At 44.8% G+C, this 18,213-nt stretch overlaps 1 long non-coding RNA gene across 2 annotated transcripts in view; it reads left to right on the forward strand.

The window, feature by feature from the left end:
- LOC137611397 (uncharacterized) overlaps positions 1 to 16,671 on the forward strand; it is a 19,903-nt gene extending 3,232 nt beyond the window's left edge. For both annotated transcript variants that reach the window (XR_011038619.1, XR_011038618.1), the window contains exon 3: positions 16,299 to 16,671. This is a non-coding gene — a long non-coding RNA (uncharacterized lncRNA). The remainder of the gene's footprint in view (positions 1 to 16,298) is intronic.
- The last annotated feature ends 1,542 nt before the right edge of the window (positions 16,672 to 18,213 follow it).

Here is an 18,213-nt window from a genome sequence, read left to right on the forward strand (position 1 = left end):
AGTAGTATCTGTAGTAATATCTGTAGTAGTATCTGTAGTGATATCTGTAGTAATACCTGTAGTGATATCTGTAGTAATATCTGTAGTAATATCTGTAGTAGTATCTGTAGTAGTATCTGTAGTAGTATCTGTAGTAATATCTGTAGTAATATCTGTAGTAATACCTGTAGTAATATCTGTAGTAATACCTGTAGTAATATCTGTAGTAATATCTGTAGTAATATCTGTAGTAGTATCTGTAGTAGTATCTGTAGTAGTATCTGTAGTGATATCTGTAGTGATATCTGTAGTGATATCTGTAGTAATATCTGTAGTAATACCTGTAGTGATATCTGTAGTAATACCTGTAGTAATACCTGTAGTAATACCTGTAGTAATACCTGTAGTAATATCTGTAGTAATATCTGTAGTAATATCTGTCTGTTTTTCTTCATTGTTGGTTATGCGTCTGTTTCAGAGGCGTGATGATAATCAATCAATCAATCAATCAATCAATGAGAAACCTGCAAATTGATCTTTAATCCCGTTTTGCCAGCCTTGATAATTACAATTTGGGATTTTCCTGAATCTGTTTGTGCGTTCCAAACAGTCCAACTCTTCCACATTTTAGAACCTCCTAATCCAAGATGGCCGCTCCTCGTTAATCCCGACCCTCTGGATTCTCCCGCCTGTCGATCGGAGGCTCCGCCCTCCTGAAGCCGGAGACTTTCCACTTTGCTGACCTTTTTCCTTTGTCTCCAAACCTGAACTTTCAGCCGGGAGCTGCGTTCAGGTGCGACGCGGTGCGTTCAGGTGTGACGTGGTGCGTTCAGGTGCGACGCGGCCGCCATCCGCCGCTGGAGGAGGTTAAATATAGCAGGTTTGGTAATTTATTCGGAGGCATCGCGGCTGAACAGATGCTGTCAGGAGACGCCGTCTCTCCTGAGGAGACCTTTGGCTGCCGACTCATTAATGAACTTTTAAAAATAACGTGCACAAACAAACCCCCCCCACAACCCCCCGTCCAATCGCCACGCTCGGCGTGCGTCGCACGTGCGACCCGCGTATTGATGCTAATCATCAAACTCATTACTTTTGTTTTTAATTGTAGCGCTAATGCTTTCATTTCACTTTACACGTCTAAACTGACAAGACATAGAGCCGTTAAAGAGGAATAAAATGAAGCCGCGCCTCGGAGGTTTGGAATCTGTTTTACAAAGAAACAGGAATTTACAGAAAGCCTTGAATGCATCATGACCAGCTTCACTTTTAAATCCGGATTAAAAGTCTTCAGATCTGTCCCATCAGAATAATGTTTGATCTTGTAGCCAGGATGTGGAGTCGTGCTTTTGTTTGTCTATAATCAATATTTACGCCACCCCGCCCCCCAACAACAACAACAACAACAACAAGAGGAAAATCAACAAGAGGCGGGGCTGAAGTGGTCATAATCAGCTGTTATGAATGTTAGAGTGATTGTGCTTAAGAAACACACCTCCCACCGGTCACACACACACGCACACACACACACACACACACACACACACAACACACACACACACTTAGAACCTGACGCTAAATAATCAACACTTGTTTACAATTTAGACAATTCACAAACACATGATTTCTGAATGTGTTTGATGGTGACTCACGGTGTGTGTGTGTGTGTGTGTGTGTGTGTGTGTGTGTGTGTGTGTGTGTGTGTGTGTGATCAGTTCGTCCTCACCTGCCAACACACCTGACCCTCGGCGGCGCCACACGTAGCGTTGACACGACAGGTATTTGCTTCCTGCCCGGCTCTGATTGGTCGATCGATCGATGACGCGTTGAAGTGATGTCATGACAAACACCTCTGTCCTGTTTGTTTTTTATTGCTTCTACTCAGTCGACCAATCAGACGAGGTTATCTGAAGGCCGGCCCATCATGCCTAGCGGCCGCGGTAGCTACACGTGTTCACAGAAAGAACAGGCTGCACACGTGTGTGTGTGTGTGTGTTTATTGTACTGCTTTATTTGTGTTTCATGTTGTTTACCCTGCTACACACACACACACACACACACACACACACACACACACACACACACACACACACACACACACACAGTCAGGCTGTTTGTGTGCTATTATGGATGTTTTCTTGTTAGCGGTGTGTTTGCATGTTATTCCACCCTGTGTGCGTGTGTGTGTGTGTGGGGGGGGGTAATTGGTACACAGCACAACACACACAATAATAGAGCCCGCCGGGACAGAAGCAAGTCTACAGTTGCTAGCTGTAAATTAGCGTGTGTGTGTGTGTGTGTGTGTGTGTGTGTGTGTGTGTGTGTGTGTGTGTGTGTGTGTGTGTGTCCACAGAGAGCCATAATAACCCTTGTCCGTCCCATCGGTCCTTATCATTGCACACACACCTCTATCTGGAATAATAATTAGCAGTGAGGCGGTGAGTCCATAATTCCCTCCATGTCGTCTTGTTGTTTCAGTCAGGGAGGGGGGCGGGGGGGTAAAGTAAAGGTAATTGTTTATTACAGCATGATGTGTGATAATTAGTCTGTCAAAGTCTTGGGCGCTCCGTCTCCGGGGGGACGCGGTGATGGAAGGGCGTCGGCCCCGAGCAGCAGTCGGAAAACTCTCCAGACGCCGGCGGTGGCGGCGGCGGCTGATGGCTCTGCTGAGACCGGGTGTCGCAGACTTCTGTAAAAGGATCGCAAATCATTTTTTAAAATCCAAAACGTCTTTCTTGGCACTTCCCCCGACTGTTCCTAGAAGTTGCTATACATTTAGCTGGCAAAAAAATTAGCCGAGCTACGCCCTCTAGTGGCCATACGCGGTAACGCTACGTCGAAAAAGCTTCTGTTTGTTAAAAACGAGACGACGGCTCGCCATCTGGCGAAGTTGGTGTCTTGTTTTGGCAGGTGAAGAACGACGCGACACGATTCGGACTTAAAGGAGGCGTCTTGGTGGCGCTAGCGGCGCCGCGGCATCGACGGCTGCTAATTTATGAACGGAATAAAAACAAAAAAAAGAAAAACTTCTCGCCTCCAAACATCACCTTAAATCCTGTGTGTGTGTGTTTTTAATTGCAGGAGCGTCGTCGTGTCCACGTCTGGTGGACGGTTAATTAGAGCCGGAGGCTCAGCTTGTTAGCTCAGCGCTCATCTGTCTCCAAACAGCCTCCACCAATCACATCCCTCCCTCCTTCATCCCTTGTTTGTCTCTCAGACGCTGTTTTTTGCTTTATTGTCGCCACCATAATGAAGTATTGTCAAAGCAAAACGGTTGAGTCACACAACAAATTGCATTCGCACCAAAAAGTGAAATCTAAAACTGGTTTTCCTCCTGGAATAAATAAATAAAATAAATAAACAGTAAAATAAATAACACAAATAAATAAATAAATAAAATTAAATAAGACAAATAAAATAAATAAACAGTAAAATAAATAATATAAATTAATTAAATAAATAAAATTAAATAAATAAGATAAATAAAATAAATAAATTATATAAATAAAAATAAATAAATAAATAGATAACGATCCGTTCGTGACGCGTCGAGCGATAAAACTGTCACCCTCGACGACGACCTTCTCGGGGTGTTTTCACAAACACTCTTGTAGAAAACGTCGATTTTTCTGCTGCTCCCCCCGGTCTCCTTGTTGTTTGTCGGGCTGTTATTTACCGATAGTTTATTTTATATCACCGTAAACAAGCAGGTTATAAAAGCCGGCTGTAACAAAGGTGGTAATAAAGTTTTATCTCCATGAGTCTCTTTTTTTTTTTTAAGACGCTACAGATTGAGTTTTACGCCGTTTTTCATTAGCGTTAGCGTTACGTTAGCATATGTTAACAAAAGTGTGTGTAAGAAGGACTTTTGATTGAATTAAGAACTTTATGTAAATATATAAAGTTCGGTATTTATTCTCTGTTTAATTCAGTCTTTTTTTTTCTTTATTTTTGTGTTTTTTTATCTCGTTTGTAGTTTAAAATCCCTTTTTTTCCAGATGAGCTAAAAGCTGGACGGAGGATCGGTTTAAAGTTGTCATCCTTCCTGTCGAGCGTCAAACATCCGACCAGCTAGTGGAAATGTTCATGTGTTCCGCGCCCTAAAAAAACCCTTTTTATTGTTCCAACACGACGGCGACTGTGGCCAAAATAAAACCCACAAAATAGAGAGAGAATTACAAAACAAATATATTTTCACCGGCAAAATCATTTTGTCTCTTTCTGTGTGTTTTTTCTCATCTTATTTGTTCATTTTTGTGTTTTATTTCTCTGTTATTTCGCTGAAACACTCTCCCTCTCTTCCTTTCATCATCCTGCTGTCAGATTACAGGCTTTTCATTGAAATCATTAGAAGGAAGGTACAGCTGTGTGTTTGTGTGTGTGTGTGTGTTTGTGTGTGTGTGTGTGTGTGTGTGTGTGTGTGTGTGTGTGTGTGTGTGTCACTGGGTATGTGTTGCGTGTACTCTCCTGTACACGTGTGAGTGTGTGTGTGAGTGTGTGTGAGGGGCGGGGGGTGTGGAAGTGGAGTGAGGAGGCCGACAGGAAGGACTTGATTGACAGACACCAGAACAGTGTGAGCTGCAGCTCGGCTTCATTAGCACAGAGTGTGTGTGTGTGTGTGTGTGTGTGTGTGTGTGTGTGTGTGTGTGTGTGTGTGTGTGTGTTCGTGTGTGTGTGTGTGTTCGTGTGTCTGTGTGTGAAATGTGTTTGTACAACATGAGTTGAATAATCGTCCTCCAAAAACTGTCCACCAAATAAAAACAGCGGCGTCATTTGTTCCGAGGGAAGCGGTGACATCTCCCCCTAGTGGCCACAGGAGGAACGACCAGAAGCTGCAGATCCAGCCTCACGGTTCTGGGTTGGTTCTGCAAGAACGAATCACCTGTTTGGGTTTTCCATTTAGGTAAAAGCATCTGATACCCTTATAGTTTTATTTTATTAAGGGTGGTGATTTTATTTTTTATATTTGCCCGATCAGCTGCCATTTTTGCTTTAGCGGCAATATTCTTGACAGCAGCACACTTCCTGTTTCTGATGGCCAAGGACAGCCCAACGGTTTTGCATTGCATCGCTATGACAACCAAGAAGGTACAATTCTATGATGGAAAACAAGCTCCAGAAAATGTACGCTCTGCTCAACCAACGCCACACAAGGTGGGCGGGGCTAATCAGGTGATCTCAATCACAAAAGGGTTGTTTTTTCTAGCGCTTGTAAGATTTCATTCAGACTTTACGTGTTTTTTCTTACGGATTTCGGAAAAATCTTGAAGAAATTGTGATCGTAAGAGAGCGTCCAATCAATTTTTTTACATCAAAACATCATGTCCAGGTGCATTATGGGTAGTGGTAGCTGATAAAACCACATGGAAAATCAGAAATGAACCTAGAAGTTGTGGATAATTTGCATTTATCTCCCGCTACGGCGAAGTCGCACCAGCAGAAAGTCGGACAACGAAAAGCTAACGTTTAGCTTTAGGTGTCCACATATTTCTGGCCACTTAATGAGACGATCAAGAGTTTGAGGCGTCGCGGAATAAACACAAATCGAGTCACTGTTGTGTGTGTTTGTGTGTGTGTGTGTGTGTCTTCATGAAGGGAGGGTGCTCAGCTGCTCCCGATGGGCTCGCATCCGGCTACGAAGCCTTGTTAGAGCTTATAATGAGCCGTAAGAGTGCTCAGCTGTATTAAAACACGCGTGAATATCACCTGTCTGCACGCACACACACACACACACACACACACACACACACACACACACACACACAAGCTGCTCTCCCACCGGAACAAATAAAGCCATATTGTTCCCGGTCTGATTGCCGTGATAATTAATGTAACACACGGCTAGAAAAACACGCCGAGGCCAATTACGGCGTGGCGAGGAGGGATTGGGACGCGAGTCCAAGGAGACGTGATGAAGAGGAGGACGAAGCTAAAAGCTAAATTCACGAGGCGCCGTGACAAAGAACCAAAAACCACAACTCCAGGTTCCAGATCCACGCGGGGGTCGTTCCCCCAGTCGGAACCAAACGCCTTCCCCGGGACGAGTCGGGACGCCATCTCTCTCTCTCCACATCCAGGTGTAATTAAAAGCGCCGGCGCTCCTTCACCTCGCCGTCTGGAAACATGTGGCAACTTGTTAAATTACCTCCGTCCTCCTGCTGCTTCCTCCGCGGCGTCCCCACGGAGACCAGACAGATGGCTGCGAGTCAATAGGGGGCGGGGGGAAGGAGAGGGAGGCGGGGCTTGTCGGTGTGTCGAGGGGAGAAGCAATGGCGACGCCATGGCGCAAGAAAAACACGTGACGTGATGACGTGGTACCGGCTGAAACATTTCCTTTTCTCAGCCTGAGCATGAAGGCAATTGGGCTTTGATGTCTAATGGACCGACCTTGACGTCTGCATACCAGCTTTGATGTCTATGTGACCGACTTCGGTGTCTGATGGACAAACTTTGATGTCTTGATGAATCAGCTTTGATGTCTAATGGACCGACCTTGACATCTACATACCAGCTTTGATGTCTATGTGACCGACTTCGGTGTCTGATGGACAAACTTTGATGTCTTGATGAATCAGCTTTGATGTCGAATGGACCGACTCTGATGTCTACGTACCATCTTTGATGTCTGTGTGACTAACTTTGACGTCTGTCCGGCCAGCTTTGATGTCGGTATACAAGCTTTGATGTGTGATCAGCTACAATGTCTGATGAGCCAACTTTGATGTCTGATGAATCGGCTTTGATGTCTTTATGGACCGGCTTCCATGTCTTCCTGGTTTTGTTGCCCCAAACGGTTTCATGTCGTGTCTCCGGGCGACCGAGACGATGCTAGAATTCCAGGATGGGAAAACCTCCAATCACAACTCTGCAAACGCGACCAGTGGGAGTGGCTTAAGGAAGCGAAACAACTTCCAGTGGGCGTCGTCTACGTCTTTGTTCTTTTTCTATGGTTGATCAGCGATGGCATCTTGATCCTCCCGAAAACCGTGGCGACCGTGTTTTCCGACGGATACGGATGGAGATCAAACCTGAGGGTTTGATCCGCAGGTTTCTGGTCCTTAATTCTGGTCCAGGCTCAGATATCAACGCTGGATTTTATAGATTAGATTTTATCGCTAAGATTTTTAGATAAAATTAATCTAACCATGTAATTAATACACAAATTATAATCAATATGGTTTTTCATTTTACATTGTCTGTATTGCAATCTGTGTGTGTGTGTGTGTGTGTGTGTGTGTGTGTGTGTGTGCGTGTGCGTGTGCGTGTGCGTGTGTGTGTGTTTGTGTGTGCGTGTGCGTGTGTGTGTGGGTGTGTGTGTGTGTGTCAGTACGTTTTATAAATACACTGACATGTTGCCTAGTTAATTAAGGTGTATAATTCTTGTTGTTCACTGCCGTCACATAAAGAGAGATGATAATAGCTGTGTGTGTGTGTGTGTGTGTGTGTGTGTGTGTGTGTGTGTGTGTGTGTGTGTGTGTCTGTGTGTGTGTGTGTGTGTGTGTTTGTGTGTGTGTGTGTGTGTGTGTGTGTGTGTGTGTGTGTGTGTGTGTGTGTATTGGATAATAATTGGATGAAGGTTGGTGCTGTGTAATAATTGGTGTCTGAACCACAAACACAGTGACAGCGTGTGTGTGTGTGTTTTTGTGTGTGTGTGTGTGTGTGTGTGTGTGTGTGTGTTGCTTTAGCTGTGGATGTATTAAACTATTGTTCCTTATAGCGCTGGTGTTTCCCACTGACTGTAAACACAACACAACATGTCACACTGCTGCACAGCCGCCAGCGTACAACAACAACAACAACAACATCAACAATGTTTAAATTAAGTTTTAATTATTTCTTCTCATCTAAACATATTCATAACAATTATATTAAAAATTCAATTAAATCCAGAATATTTGAAGCTAAATTTCATTTTCTGATCAGATGAACCCCCCCCATCATTCACTGTTCTCTGCTGCCATCTACAGGCCGCTGGGGAGCACAGAAGGGAAATACCTGAAGTACAATTAAAGTAGATAAATAAATGAAACGTAAAATAATCAGTTTAATTTGTATGTTTCTGCTCTTTTAAATGAATTTCCTGTTTTGTCCTTTCACAATAAAATCACTGAAATCATTTTTTTTCACGTCCTCCTGAGGATATCCTTTATTATCACTGGCGGCCAATGAAAATGCGACAGCGCTGATCCTGTTCTCACCTGCGTGTCGCCGCGGGGGGCGTGATGTCACCAGACGCCCGTCACCTGTCCCCCACATCACCTGTGTCCCGTCTCCAGATTAGCAGCGATGCTAACAGCATTAGCGCCCGCACAGACGGAGGTTTTTTCTATAGTCCGAGTAAACATGTTTATCATCACGTGTCTTTTTCAGTTGTTTACCTGTTGTTGTTTACGTGTTACCCCTCCCCCCCTCCGTCTATGAAAGGCAGCCGTGTGGCGCCTAGTTCCGCGCCGGTCAAAAGGTGTCGTGTCGGGCGGGAATTGAACTGATGGCGGTCAAACGTCCCGCTGTCAGGTGTGAGGAAAGAGGCGTTGCCATGGCGCCATACCTGTGATTATGTCTGCCGACCCGCGCCGCGACGAGGCTAATCCGTCGAGCATCACGGAGCGGCCGAGCTTGACAACATTAATGATAGCTTCATCGCCTCGGCGACAAATTACCCGTTTGCGTGGCGCGGCCCGCCGGAGGCGGCGGGGGTCACGCTCCAACGATGGATGACAATAACAAGACGGGCAGGTGGGAAAAAACTTCTGAAGTGGTAATGGGCGCTAAAAGTGATGTCATCGGTTTCAAGCGCGGCGTTCACTTTTCCCGTTTGAGACGAAGATCGCCACAGGTTGTTGGATCAGGACCAGGATAAGTCGGGTTTACGCATCAAACAAACCGGAATCAAACTGATGGAGGCTCCGCCCTCGTCTACTAGCCCCGCCTCCAAACATTTTAACACAAATAATCCAAGATTAACTAAATTGACGTGATCCTGCATTTTAATCTGGATCTGACCGCCGGCACCAGATGTAAACGGATGTGAACGCCGCTCTTAATCCCTGTGATCTGATTGGACGTCTGCTCCTACCTTTTCAAAGTAAAACTCGTCAAAAAAAGCTGCAGCTCTGCTTTTATTTATTTATCCCCAGCCACCGAACGAAAGCCGGTTTCACACGTGCGACGTGTAAATGCCCCCCCACCCCCACCCCACCCCGTCACCAACATGTTGATAGAACGGCGCCGCATGAATGGCGTCTATTAAAACCTTTCTAACTGGGAATAATGGAAGCGGGGGGTGGGGGGTATTTTTAAACGTGATAGTTTCCTGCAGATTCAGTGATTCCTGTTTGAACAGAGGATGCGTCAGACGCCACAAAAGACGAGTCGGGATGCAGGGATGCAGGGATGGGAGGGATGGAGCTCCGGTTGCCACGGCGCCCTGCTCTGAACCCTCTTTTGCTACCAAATTAGGGAGAGGATGAAAAGACAGAAAGAGAGAAAGTGGATGCTCTCTCCTTCTGCTTCTTGTTGCGCCGTTTAATTCCCCCCAGCGCCGGTGCTTCAGCCGAAATCTAATTTGAGTGAAAAATGGCAATCCAGCTGTTCGGTTGACAGAGCCCAACCAAAACACGGGTTTTCTTTCAGCGCGAAAAAAACACGCGGCGGCGGCGGCCATCTTCATCTGCACATCAATAGCAGCTGAGCGGAGGCTGAGCGCCGCGCAGGGTGGTAATTACAAGGTTTAGTGTGTGTGTGTGTGTGTGTGTGTGTTTGTGTGTGTGTGTGTGTGTGTGTTTGTGTGTGTGTGTTTGTGTGTGTTGCAGTCAAGTGAACAAATACAAAAAAAAAAAAAAGAATTAAAGTATTGAAGCTGTGATGATTGCAGTGCGAGTGGAAATTATTTGGTTGGTGCTCCCTATCTATCTGCCCCCCACCCATCCCATATCACCCCCCCACCCTATTTGCTTTGTGTCGCCAGGCAGGATGAGATGAACTGGGAGTTAAATACCTCACCCCCCCCCCCTTTTTCTCAAATCTATTATGCAAACAGAAGTGGTTAATTGTCCACATATTTGCATGTAACGGGTAAATGGATTATAAAGGGACTGTGTTGCCTAGCAACCGCCCAGGGTAAAGGGGGGGAGGGGGGCAGTTGATATTGGAGGATCTTCGATGACATCTAGATGTCAGGGGCCACAATCTGGGGTCAAATGTGTGGTGTTTTTTTATTTTGGCGGGACGTGGGAGCCAAACAGGAAGCTGAGTGGAGTAAACAGGAAGTGGCCATTTATTAACAGAAATATTCTGGAAAACTGATGAGAAAGAAAGAGAAAAAAAAATTACAAGAAAACGACAACAAATATGTTTTTTTATAAATTTAATTTAGTTTAATTTTTTTTAAAACTGAACAAAAATTAAACAGGAAGCTGAGTGGAGTAAACAGGAAGTGGCTGTTTTATAACAGAAATATACAAAACGGACCTGTAGGGATGGAGTAAAGGAGAAAACCGAACGGAAAACTGATGAAAAGAGAAAAGAAATTATTAAATTGGCAGGAAAATTACAACAATTTATTATTTTAAATTTTTTTAAAAAATTTCATTTAATTTAACTTGAACTGTTTTTAAAAAGTTAACTTTTTTCCGTGAATGCAGGATTTTAAATGAATAAAGATCATTTTTAATAAAAGATGGAAACACGTCACAAAATATTTGGGTGGTAATTGAAGAAGTTGTAAAACTTTTTTCAACTTTGAATGAACTTTATTTAAATTTCATTTCGTTCGCCGTCCGGTGACGACGATGACGTCGCCCCTCCATCCTGATGGTTTTTTTTGTACAAACAACAGACGAGGATGGAGCGAGGAACAAGCCCAACACCTGACGGATGTGAAGCTGTGCATTCTGGGATGCCAGCCTCCTCCTGGCGCCGCCTCGTCTTTTTGCAGATGAGCGCCTCAAACTGCGACGCCGCAGGTCTGCCAGCTTTATGGAGCTCATCAGAGTAATGCTGTCAGTCTCCTCCTGCCTCTAATTGGCTCTGAGGCCCAATTAGCCGCGGCTGTTAGCACCTGCAGCTCCCAGAAAGCTCGGCGGCGCTGAGTTTAACTGACAATTAATCATTATTAAGGAGGAGTGACGGCGGCATTGTGGGATCAAGTTTGAGGTGTAAAAAAATTTTTTTTTGTCGTTGTCGGGAGCGTTTCAGATGTCAAACGGCGTCGAAACGCGAGACATTTAGCGGTGTGAAAAATGAATTATGGAGAACGGCTGGCTGTGATCGCCGTGGCGACACAAAGACACCTCGATGTCGACAATCAGCGGCGGCGAGAACAACGGCGCCGATCGGGAAAAACCAGATTGATATGAGTGTTTTCTGCGCAGAATGACGGATTAAATTAAAGGTTCTGCAGCCGTAAAAGAGATTAATCGTCTCCAGTTTGTAAAAATGAATAAAAAAAAAATTCCCATGATGCTTTGAGAAATGAATCGATTGAGTTCAGGAAGTACAAAAAAAAGAGTTTTGTGTTGGTTTTGGTTCTGTTTTAAATATCCGACCCGGATTAGAGTGGATTACCATCATGCTAAACTAACATGAGCAACGATGCTAACAGCGGCTAATGGGTTAGCTTGAATCATGTCCAAAGAGAAAGAATCACATGTGTTTTAATGTGTAACCCCCCCTGAATGGTACGGTCCACATGTGTTGGTTTACTTTAATGTATCCGGTTGTTTATTTATTCCTCTTAGGGTGTTTTCTGTGTGTGTGTGTGTGTGTGTGTGTGTGTGTGTGTGTGTGTGTGTGTGTGTGTGTGTGTGTGTGTGTGTGTGTGTGTGTGTGTGTCTGTGTGTGTGTGTGTGTGTGTGTGTGTGTGTGTGTGTGTGTGTGTGTGTGTGTGTGTGTGTGTGTGTGTGTGTGTCTGTGTGTGTGTGTGTGTGTGTCTGTGTGTGTCTGTGTGTGTGTGTGTGTGTGTGTGTGTGTGTGTGTGTGTGTGTGCGTGTGTGTGTGTCTGTGTGTGTGTGTGTGTGTGTGTGTGTGTGTGTGTCTGTGTGTGTGTGTGTGTGTGTGTGTGTGTGTGTGTGTGTGTGTGTGTGTGTCTGTGTGTGTGTGTGTGTGTCTGTGTCTGTGTGTGTGTGTGTGTGTGTGTGTGTGTGTGTCTGTGTGTGTGTGTGTGTGTGCGTGTGTGTGTGTGTGTGTGTCTGTGTCTGTGTGTGTGTGTGTGTGTGTGTGTGTGTCTGTGTGTGTGTGTGTGTGTGTGTCTGTGTCTGTGTGTGTCTGTGTGTGTCTGTGTGTGTCTGTGTGTGTCTGTGTGTGTCTGTGTGTGTGTGTGTGTCTGTGTGTGTGTGTGTGTGTGTGTGTGTGTGTGTGTGTGTGTGTGTGTGTGTGTGTGTGTGTGTGTGTGTGTGATATGCAAACATACAAGTTTACAGATTGGATGAAATGCCTGAGGGTATGTCTCTCTCTCTCACACACACACGTTCAATCCCTCCCTCTTTCCTTTCATCTTTTCTTCCACCCTCAGCCCCGCCCTGCCTCCAGATGACTCCGCCCCCTGGCCCCTCCCCCAGCGTTGCGTGCGAGTCGTGTCCGGCTCGCTGCCCTGATGCTAATGTCATGTGACATGTTACACAAAAACGACTTTATGGAATCAATATTACATTCACAGTGTGTGTGTGTGTGTGTGTGTGTGTGTGTGTGTGTGTGTGTGTGTGTGTGTGTGTGTGTGTGTGTTTGCAGACCTGACTGTTAATCCGTGTGTTTGTGTGCTTTAAAGCAAGAATGTGAGTTTGTGTGTGGTTATGGATGTTCACTCAAGTGTGTAAGTGTGTGTGTGTGTGTGTGTGTGTGTGTGTGTGTGTGTGTGTGTGTGTGTGTGTTCTAGTGGTGAATTAGAGCAGTGACGGTCATGTTTGATAGCAAGGCCTCGACATCAATGAAAACACTAACAGCACACACACACACACACACACACACACACAGGAAGGAAACAAAACAAATGGAGGAGGGGGGAGAGGAAATAGAGAGCATGAGGGAGGGATGGGGGAGGACACACGGGTAAAGTAGGTGAGGGAGGAAACAGGAGGACCTCGTGGAGAAGCGGGTCACACACACACACACACACACACACACACACCTTGATCTTGTAAAAAAAAATTAAATTAAATTAAACTAAGATAAAATAAGCTAAACTAAAGTAGGCAAAGCTAAATTAAACTAAACACAACTTAGCTAAGATAAGCTGAACTAAATGAAATGAAATGAAACTAAGCTAAGCTAAACTAAACTAAGCTAAGCTAAACTAAACTAAACCAAACTCCCATTTCTTCTACATTTAAACAAGAACTTTCTTCTTCTTCTCCTTCAGACATCTTTGTGGTGTTTAGTTTAACGCTGCCCCCGGAGGTCATTGCTAGTATCGATCTGTGTCGTTTGTTTCAGAGGAATACACAAACTCTCGGAAAACAAACAAATAAATAACATTTAACTTTAAATGTCGTAACGTCTCTGAAGATCTGAGAAAATAATCCCACATTTTATGGATTAAAAATTGTGTAAAATTTTTATGAAACCGGTGTTTAGAGGTTTACTAGACATCAGGGAAACATCCTGGACCGTTTGGTGTTAACCTCTGAATGATTTCAGTTTGGTCATACTTGTGCAGTGCATTATGGGACGGCCTGTGTTACGGACACATTAAATCATCAGCATCCTTTAAAGTGACTGTTTTTGGATGTGTTTGTGTTGGGTTTGAATTCTTTTCTATAAATTTAAGATTAAGTAAAAACGGATCATTTTACCACATTTTTAAAATATTACTAGCAGGAACCTGAGGAAATTCCACAATAAAACAATAATTTTCAGGTTTTCACGTGAGCTTGTTCAAATATATCGGTGGGGATTTAAAACATTTCAAATACTTTAAACATCCCTTTGTCGTAACCAGATTCTTACTTCCTTGTTGTTCTTTTAGGACTCAGCTTCATAAATTACATGCACCGGTAGGTTAATTACACCATCAAGCAAATAAAACAATCATTTTTTACCATAATTTATTATTAAAAATCACTGTAAACCATTAAAATAAAAGAAGTCATGAACACAAAGTTGGATGTATTTGGGGTTGAATTCAAAAACGTTTTGGAAGTTTCTGGATTCATCTGTTCATTTCCAGATCGATAGATACGTGTTAACATGACATCATGTGTATGTGATGCCTGCAGTGTGTGTGTGTGTGTGTGTGTGTGTGTGTGTGTGTGTGTTTGGGCCACCTGCTGTGTGTATGGCTTTTCAGCTGCTCTCCCACTGAGTCTGCCACCAAATAATACTTCATTAAAATACCAATAAATAATCCAAAAAAGTCACTCAAACACCCGCCGAGAAAGAAACTTAATTAAAATACCAATAAGCAATTAAACGTAATTTCATCAGCCAATAAATAACCAACTTCATCAAAATAGCGGGCTGGAGAAAAGCAGCCAATCAGACGCAGTGTGTGCCGGTGTTTGTGTTTGTGCAACACGCTCCCGCGCGCCTCTGGGTGTGATTTACATGGTAATGCCCCCGCCTGCGCTCTGGAGGCGCCCCCACCCCACCAGAAAAGAGGAAGACATCCGTTCCATTCTTCCTCACGTTCATCTCACAGCTGGACTTTTGTCTCTACCGACTCCTCCACCCCCCCGACCCCCCCAGCGCTGCTCCTCTTTTCTCCCGGTTGTTCTTTCCTTTTTCGCTTCTTCTCCTCCCTCGCGCCGCTGTCACATGCTAATCCGAGCTCAGCAATTGGTCGGTCTGGGGAGGAAGTGGAGGAAAAAAGTGAGGTTGATTAAAGGATGCATAGACGGCGGCTGAATGGGGGGAACATGAAAGACGGAACGGTCTGAATGCTGGAGGCCTCTTTCTGTTTCCATATGGAAGGGCTCATCATTTATTGATCACGTGATTATTATATATTTATTGGCTGAGGGGAGTTCATTGAGGTGGACGGAGAGGGATTCGAACTGAAAACTTCACTCTGGAGGACGGAAAAGTCTTTAAAAAGGTCAGATTCAAACCTGCAATAACACGTTCTGTCCACCTGGGGGCAGTGTGATGGGAAGTTACTGCAGCAGCGACATGAAACGGTTTTAACTGACGAATCGAACCTGTTAGCAAACATCCTGCACTTTAAGATTTAAATCTGACAGTAATCCTCGGATTTGAAAACTTTTTTAAAAAAAATCTTAGCATTTTTATTTTAATATTTCCTGACATTTTAAATGATTTTGCTGCATAAAACAAATTTTAGTCATTTATTTCTCGTATTTAGCGGCTCGATTCTATAACGCAGGATGAAAGAAATCAATCTGAACATGAAAATGAAGAAAAGTTAATAATGAAGAGAAGCAAGAGAAAGAAAATGAACACAATGTTTTGTTGTTCTGGAATAAAAAAGAACAATAGAACAGAAACTCCATGAAAAGAAGAAAAAAGAGAAACGATTCGCTGTGAACTGTTGGACACACAGACACACACACACACACACACACACACACACACACACACACACACACGCAGGAATATTGAAAGTGTGACTAAATAACAAGGAACACGGTCATTTAATTTGACTTCATGTCGTCTGTGTGTGTGTGTGTGTGTGTGTGTGTGTGTGTGTGTGTGTGTCTGTGTGTGTGTGTGTGTGTGTGTCTGTGTGTGTGTGTCTGTGTGTGTGTGTGTCTTTGTGTGTGTGTGTGTGTGTGTGTGTGGGTGTGTGTGTGTGTGTGTGTGTGTGTGTGTGTGTGTGTGTCTGTGTGTGTGTGTGTGTGTGTGTGGGTGTGTGTGTGAGGCAGGAGGTGGTGGGGGATAATGAAGCCCGGCCATCTCCCTCGCCGTGACATCAGCGGGGTTACCTGTGGGCTCCTCGGATGCTAATAAGATGCTAACGCTACATCAAAGCAGAGATGTTTGAGGTGTGCCGCTATGAACCCTGGGTAATTGGATTGATCACATGACTCGCAGGCAGCAAACACGGGCCACCCACACCTGAACCTGCAGCTGCGTCACCTGGGATTCGGTTTTCTTCACTTTTCACCCCGGCGGTGCGTCTGGACCCTGATTGGTCGAGACCGGGAAGCGCGTCTGGACCCTGATTGGTTGGGACCGGGAGGGTCTCGGCGGGGCTGCCGCGTGACGGACGGCTGACAGGCCCGTCCACACACACGCGAGAACCTGGAACAATCTAACATTTATAGCAGCCTTCGTCACACGTCCTCCGTCGCCGGCGGCGACGGCGTGACGGCTGGGATGTAGATGAGGAGGTTTATGTGCGAGGACCAATTTATTTTTCTTGGCAGGGTGGGAAGACCTCAGAGACGCGCCGATGACATCTCCTGAAAATCGTGTTTGGATCGCCGAGGGGTCCAGGCGGGTGACGGCGCCGCCGACCCGGATAATGGTGCTCGCCGCCGCTGCCTGGTGACGACGGCCTGTTGTACGGTTTTATTTCTGGAACAAATCATCTTTAGATTGTGTGCTCACAATACAGTCACCTCATATAGGTTGGAGTCCCCCCGGCAAGTCAGAATGTGTCGTATTGCGGCGGCGACCCCTCGTGACCCCCCCAGTTATGGAATTGAATAATGGGCAGAAACGTGTTTCTGCAGGAGATTATATCGTTTGACCCTTGACCCTTTTTGGGAAATAAAGTGTCATCGCTTCATCATTTCATCCTCGGAGACGTTTGTGTGAAATTTTTTTATCAGGATTCAGATTCTGGATTCTTAGGCAAAAAAAAAAAAAAAAAGGGGTCCCAGTGACCTTTGACCCCCCCCTGCAAACTGAAGAAATTAAATCAAAAGGAAACAAGAAATAGAAATTCCGAGCCTAGCCTGGTGATGCTAATGTAGCTTAGCTTCACCTTGATCTCCAGTAATGATTTCCCACAGCTTCACATAATAATTACCCACCCACACCCCCCCCCCAACACAAAAAAGTGTGTTTTTCCTCTTCTGCGGGTAAATCACTGCGTATCGCTGAGAGATCCTTTGAAAGCCTCAAACAAAGACGCGGCGGCGGCGCGGATACCTCCACACAAACACACACGTCACCCATTGTCCTCGGCTTCATTATCAGTGTGTGTGTGTGTGTGTGTGTGTGTGTTTTCGGCGGTGTGTGTTGTGCGCTGGCGGAGCGGCAGACACCCAGTGGGAGAGCCGCCCGCTGGCAGGAGGACAGATGGGTGTAATTTCGTTATTTTTACCTCCTCCAGGAGCTTTGCTGCCAGCGCCGGGAAATTAGCATCACACCTGTGTGTAATTGACTAAATTAGCTTGTCGAGCAGCAGATATGAGACAGAGGTGGTCCGTGTGTGTGTGTGTGTGTGTGTGTGTGTGTGTGTGTGTGTGTGTGTGTGTGTGTGTGTGTGTGTGTGTGTGTGAGCAGGGAGGAAATCAGAAAGGAGCTGTTAGCATGCGTCGGGGATGGAACCAAAGATGTCACACCTGGAATGGAAAATGTCACCCGGCAAACACACACACACACACACACACACACACACACACACACACACACACACACACACACACACACACACGCTCTGACAGCCGGTCATGCCAACAGAAAGAAACACGGAAGGACAAACTCCTGCATGAAGGTATACAACAAACACATACACAGACAAACACAAACAGAGGGGGAAGTAAACACACAAACATGGGTGAGGGGGGGGGGGGGTGAGGCACACACATTTAAAGACACACTACACCTCTATGTAAAGGTGCCTGCAGTGCAACCTGGGAAAACGTGCGACCAGCATGTAAATGACTGGAGGAGGAAGAGGAGCAGGTGGAGATGAAGCACAACCTGCATCCACGGGGGGGAAACATCTTTAGCTTTAGCCACATGCTATAGATACAGATACATATAACCATAAATTATGGTGTATAGGAAATTAATATATAAACAAATATTACTTCCTTTTTTTGTCTCACAAAATCGTAATACCCTATGATTTTAGTATAGACATTTAAAATTTGCTTTTATTTTGTTTTTTGTTTCTTTTTCTTTTATTTATGTGTTAGAAAAAGACAGAAAACAAAACACGGAGGAGAGATTTGTCTCTTTTCCCTGATTTCCATTCAAATCAAGACAACATGCAGATTAACATCTAACATACAGCTGATCAATACTCACAGGTTACAGTAGATTAACTTATTGTTATTGTATGGGATGTATTATATGCATATACACATAAAATTATATTAACTACAT

This window comes from Antennarius striatus, chromosome 17 (genome assembly GCF_040054535.1).
Source record: "Antennarius striatus isolate MH-2024 chromosome 17, ASM4005453v1, whole genome shotgun sequence".
Taxonomy (NCBI): domain Eukaryota; kingdom Metazoa; phylum Chordata; class Actinopteri; order Lophiiformes; family Antennariidae; genus Antennarius; species Antennarius striatus.